The sequence below is a fragment of the Panthera uncia genome, chromosome X, assembly GCF_023721935.1.
Source record: "Panthera uncia isolate 11264 chromosome X, Puncia_PCG_1.0, whole genome shotgun sequence".
Taxonomy (NCBI): Eukaryota; Metazoa; Chordata; class Mammalia; order Carnivora; family Felidae; genus Panthera; species Panthera uncia.
In genome coordinates, this window is record NC_064817.1 from 98,530,348 (window position 1) to 98,536,274 (window position 5,927).

The 5,927-nt window shown below is 52.7% G+C and overlaps 1 pseudogene; it reads left to right on the forward strand.

Annotated features, from left to right (window-relative positions):
- The first annotated feature begins 1,230 nt into the window (after nucleotides 1-1,230).
- Nucleotides 1,231-5,638, forward strand: LOC125931946 (testis-expressed protein 13D-like; annotated as a pseudogene).
- The last annotated feature ends 289 nt before the right edge of the window (nucleotides 5,639-5,927 follow it).

Sequence of the window (5,927 nt, forward strand, 5' to 3'; positions counted from 1 at the left end):
AGACCCTGTGAGCAGAGATCCAGGAGACTGATGTGGTAAGAATTCTTAGTTTCTACAGGCTCTTGTCAGATTCCCAGGATCTCTCAGGTGCCGCAGCCCCAGATTCAGCAATATCTGGGTAGTGGAGGGCCCCAGGTTGGATGCCAAAACTGTAGAAGTGGAAAAATTTTCCCTTCTTACCTTCTAGGTTCTTTGGCTGGCCTAATAATTAAATTAATATAAGTAGGATTTACAGGAGGAAAACAAATTTAATTTCTTATCTACAGGAAATCCATATAAATATGAGACTCAAAAAAGTGACCAAAGCAGGCAACTTTTAGAACTGCAAGAAAAAAAAATTGTGAAGAATTGACAAGACAAAGAGGTTTGGGTTTGGGGTCGTAAATTAGTGAAGAAGTAATAAGGTGTTTTATATTGCCTTCTCAACCCTGAATTCATTCCCTATTTCCAGTGATAAGGGTGCCTTCTACTCTTTGGGAATAGACAGGGTACCCTTCATATGGGTGATTTATTTCCTCCTTTCAGGGGCACAAAGGAGGGTTAGAATGTCCTTCTTACATCAACTGTATCCTAAGTAACTTTAACTTAAAGTAATGTGCCAAAGTGACATATTTTGCTCTCCTTCACCTGGTTCCCACTGCTGCCCCAAAGTTCAGCTTCCTTCCTTTCCCCACAGCAGTAGAGCAACCATAGCCCTTCTTTCTCTGTCCTGCCCCTTTTCTGGGTTTTGATAGATGCCAGGCATGCACCCTATTTATCTTCCTGAACAGGGGGTCCTGCAACCCCAGTCTTCACCTCAACTCTTTCTCTCCCTCCCCTAAAAGTTCTCTGACATTCTTGTACCACCCTTCCTTTTAGACCAGGAGTGTGTGTGTGTGTGTGTTTGAAAGTCCCATCCCAGCCCGTTATGTGCATGAGTGGCAACTATTACTATCTCCAAAGAATCTGATGTGCCCCCTCCCAGTCTGGGCTCACTGTAGTACCCGGCGCTGCCGAGCGCTCTGCTGGCCTTCCAGGGGGCGCTCGGCCCCGGACCGTGCCTCCCAGAACACCTTGCGGTGGCTCCTGTGGCTCAGAACTCTGTGACGCATCCTGCCATCTTTGCCCTTCACGTAGTGGGCATTGGTGTGGTGAGAGAACGTTTTTCTTTCTATCTTTTTTAAGGAAAACAAGGGAGTGAGGGAGAAAAGTCAAGGACGAGGCCAGGACTTGAAAAGGACTGAAGTAGGACTGAGCGGGGAGGTGAAGGGTGGACCTTTACTGACGGCGGCAGGGGCGGCAGGGGTTGTGAGGAGGCCGGTTAACTAGGCCGCAGCAGCCATGGCGGTCGACTTTGGGGACCACGCCAGCGGGTTCCGCCACACCGAGGTGATCAGGTTCATCAACGACGAAGTCCTCATGAACGGCGGTGGGCCGGATTTCTACGCGGCCTTGCGCTCGCGGCCCTGGGACGAGGTAGAGGAGCGGCTTCGGACGGTCCTGGCCGACCCGCAGGTGCCGCGCGCCACGAAGAGGGCCTGTGCGTGGAGCGCGCTCGCCCTGAGCGTGCGCGTGGAAGCCAGGCAGCGGGAGCAGCAGGAGCGCCAGGCCCGGCGGCTGCAGAGCCAAGTGGAGGAGCGCGAGACGGCTGCCTGGGCCCTGGCCTCCGAGCTGCAGCGGCTGCGCGGGGAGCGCGAGTCGGCCGTCGCACAGCTGCGCTCCACACAGGCTGCGCTGCAGCAGACTCTGGTCGAGTGTGACGCGCTTCGCGGGCGGCTGCTCCAGGTGGAGAGGGCCTCCCGGGTCGTGCCGCTGGCCCGCGAGAGAGTGCCTGGGCCTCCGGCCGAGCAACTTGGGGCCATAGCATGGCCCCGGAATGCAGATGTGGTGGCCAGGGGGCTGCGCAGCAGGCTGTATTTTGAGGCCCGGGTGCCGGCCCCGGTGGCTGTTCTCTACGTGCCGGGACCCCCGAGTCCCTGGGCTCAGGCCGTACAGCCCGCTCTGCCAGTGCCCGTGCGGTACTTGCTTCCGTTCCGTGCCCCGTTCCCCGTGGGATTCCCCGTCTCGCCACCTCTGCCGCCAGTAGTAGTCATGGATGCAGAAGCTGCAGTAGTTCCACATCAGATGCCTCCTCTGGGGATCGGGCCACCTGGTCCACGTGCTGCAGTGGGCTACCAAGAGGGGATGGTCCCACGGTGGGACCAGAGGAGCTGCAGCCAGGCGGAAGGTCCTGCGATCCTCCAGAGTGCAGTCCCCCTGAGGGACGTCAGAAGCCTTAGCCAAGAAGGTCCGCAGCGGCCTCAGGGGATGGTTCCTGTCAGAGATAGCTGGAGCCAGAGCCAGAGCCAGGAAGAAGATCCAGAGAACACTCAAGAAGTGGTCCCCCTTGGGGATAGCTGGAGCCACAGCCAGCAAGAAGATCCCGAGAGAGCCCAGGGGACGGTTCCTGTCGGGGAGAGCAGGAGCCACAACCAGGAGGAAGGTCCAGAGAGGGCCCAGGGGGTGGTTCCTGCTGGGGACAGCCGGAGCCAGAGCCAGGAAGAAGGTCCGGGGTGGGCCAAAGGAATGGCCACCCTTGGGGATGGCTGGCGCCAGAGCCAGGAAGACCGTGCAAAGAGGGCCTGGGGGATGGTTCCCGTCGGGGAGAGCTGGAGCCACAGCCAGCAAGAAGATCAAGAGGTGCTCCAGGGGGTGGTCCCCCTTGGGGAGAGCTGGATCCAGAGTCAGCGAGAAGGTCCAGAGAACCCCCAAGGAATGGTCACCCTTTGGGGTAGCTGGAGCCAGAGCCGGGAAGAAGGTCCAGGGTGGGCCCAAGGAATGGTTCCTGTTGGGGATAGCTGGAGCCACAGCCAAGAAGAAGATCGAGAGATGCCCCAGGGGGTGGTACTTCTTAGGGATAGTTGGAGCCTCAGCCAGGAGGATGATCTAGGGAGGCCTCAGGGGATGGTCTCCTTTGGGGATAGCTGGAGCCAGAGCCGGAAAGAGGGTTCGGAGAGGCCTCGGGGGGTGGTACTCCTTAAAGATAACCAGGGCCAGAGCCAGGAAGAAGGTCCAGAGAATCCTCAGGAGATGGTTCCCTTTGGGGATAGTTGGAGTCTCAGCCAGGAAGAAGGGCCAGCAAAGGCCCAGGGGATGGTCCCCTTTGGGGGTAGCTGGGGCCTCAGCCAGGAAGAAGGTTCGGGGCGATCCCAGGAGATGGTTACCTTTGGTGCCAGCAAGATGAATAGCCGGGAAGAAGATCCAGAGAGGCCCTGGGAGATGGTACCTCTGGGGGCCAGTGGGAGACACAACCAGGAAGAAGATCCAAAGAGGCCTCAGGTGATGGTGCCCCTGGGGGCCAGTAGGGACCACAGCCAGGAAGAAGGTCCAAAAAGACCCCAAGGGATGGCCCCCCTTGTTGCCAGCAGAAGCAGTAGCCACGAAGAAGATCCAGAGAGGCCTCAGGAGATGCTCTCCTTGGGGGCCAGCGGGAACTACAGCCAAGTAGAAGGTCCAAGAAGACCCCAGGGGACGGGGGACAGAAGACGCCATAGCCAGGAAGAAAGTCCAAAGAGGTACCCCCCGGGGTTTAGGAGGAGCCACAGCCTGGAAGAAGGTCTACAGAGGCCCCAGGCGCCCCCCCCAGGGGGACAGCCGGAGCTGTGGTGTGAGGGAAAGCCCAATGAAACAGCAGCCTCAGGGGCAGAAGGCCAAGCAACCAAAAGGGAAAAAAGCTCTGGGTCTCCTGCACCAGGAGAAGTCTGCCTCAGGCTGCGGCCCAGAGAGTTGGGAGTGCCCACGGTGTAAAGCCATGAATTTTTCATGGCGCAAGGCCTGCTATAAATGCAAGGAAGTCTGTGTGGACGTTGAGAGTAGAGGCCTGGACCCAGGACCAACTCACTGATTTAAGAAAGGTAAGTAAGAATGAAAACGAAAGAAAAGACCGATTTCATAAGCCCAAAGAAAAACCAATTTCATAGGACCCTCTTCTGACCAAAAAGTAACTTATGTACCTCACAGAAGATTTGCAAACCAAAATTGGTGTAGAGAGAATTAAAACAATCCGTTATTCTATTACCCAAAGTAACAACTTTCTATCGTTGTGGGTACTACATACACACATAAATGCAAATGTATTTATATACTTTTTAAAATTTACTTGAACAAAGACTGCTTTTGAGGATCATATTCTTTAAAAAGGAACTTCTCTTAATTGCACTGACATTCACAGGTGGTGGATTCTGAATGGCTGATGCCGATTGGTGGACACCCTGGAGAAGCTGAAGTCTTGGAGCCTTCCCCCGCCCTCCCCTCCACTCTCTTCTGTTTTCTTATTCACGTCCTTTTTTCTGAAAGTGCTGTGTCTTTGGCTGGGAACAGCCATGTCTTTTTCGAGTTATAACTATACTGAGTTTCAGGAGCACTGCTTTTCCTGGGAAATGCTATTGTTCCTTTGTACATGGCTACAGTGTTCATGTTTGCTCCTGGTTTTTATTTTATAGGTGAGGGCCTGTTTTTGTGTCTCCAAGCCCCACAGAAATTGTTTGTTGCTGAAGAAGCTGAACCTGTCCCATTAGAAGATCTTCTAAGAGTTTACAGAAATCACACTTGATTCCTGCTGACCTGCACCTCATCGAGACCCCCGTTGGCTGGAGCGGAGAGGAGTGAGAGGAAGTCGGGGAAGAGGAGATGCTTTGGCGCTCGTTAAGGCGGAAAGGAGGGCAAAATGATTTCGTTAGAATTTAATTTCTCTGTTGGGACAAGGAATTAATTTGGAAGAGTTGGGTGTTGTGGTGTTAAATTCTGTGATAGCAAATTTGATAGATAACATTTAATTCTTTACACAAATTGTTATTGATTGCCTAGTTTAGGTTAGGAGCTAGAACCATATGTTAATATTTAGGGCACACATCATAACTTTTTCATTAGATGATAGGAGAGAGCATAATTTGAGATCAGAAGTGAGTTATTTGCCTAGTATATAGCATGGGCTTTGGGTAAACCCATTTGAAGTAACATAGATATTTTGCAGTTCCAGGAGCAACATCAGAACTTTCATGAGAGGATTTACCAAACTCCTCATCTCCTTGCTCCTAGGTGAAACAAATGAGCAGTGGCAAGGATCAGGAAAGTAGCATCACAAAGTGCAGGCAGGATTTTTCTGAAAGTCTGATTTCTTTCCTTGAGAGGGAAAACTATTTTCCTTGTTGCCCTGAAAGACCAGTAACTTAAGTATCTTAAGTCACTGAGTGACTTAAAGATAGTACTTGGGGGAGTGTTACACACTTGAATCCTCAGTCTTGGCTGCCTCCATCCCAAGCCCCTTTCCAGCCAAGAATGGATGAAGAACACAGTGGATTCCAAGGACAGACATAATGCTTCTCTTGGATTAGATTAAAAATAATACTGGACTCGATCAAGCACTCTTGACAATGACCCTGGTCCCCTTATCTTCCACTTGGTGTATTCTTTGCAAGGCTGTCTGCTCTTCTGAGGCAGCTGGCACAAGTGAGGAGGGAGCCATGATGGAGCCCAGGGGGTGGGAGGTTAGATCAGCCTCAGTCTGAACAAAAGATGTTGTAGTTTCCCCTGTGAGATCTGCCCAGCTCACCAAGCTCAACCTCTGCCAAGGTTTTTCTGATATTAATTAGTAATAAAGAGTGTGTACTTGCCTGCTGTATCTTCTGTGTAACGTGTATCTTGGGGAAGGTTGGCCAGAGGTGGCAGCTTAAATCTGCATCCTTCCCTCTAGCTCACTGAGGTGAAGGAAAGTTCAGTCTCATTCATTATGAGAGGGGCCCTGCCTCTTCCTGTGAATTACCCAAGAATGGGAGGGGGAAGGGGTTTTTGTGGGGCCTTCAATGCATTGTGATTATCCCTGCTACTCTTACTGTCCAAGTCCAGATGGTCCCTTGAAGGTGGGCATGTCTGCTTCTCTAGGGCGAGTGGGGTTTGGAGGTGTCTGCCAA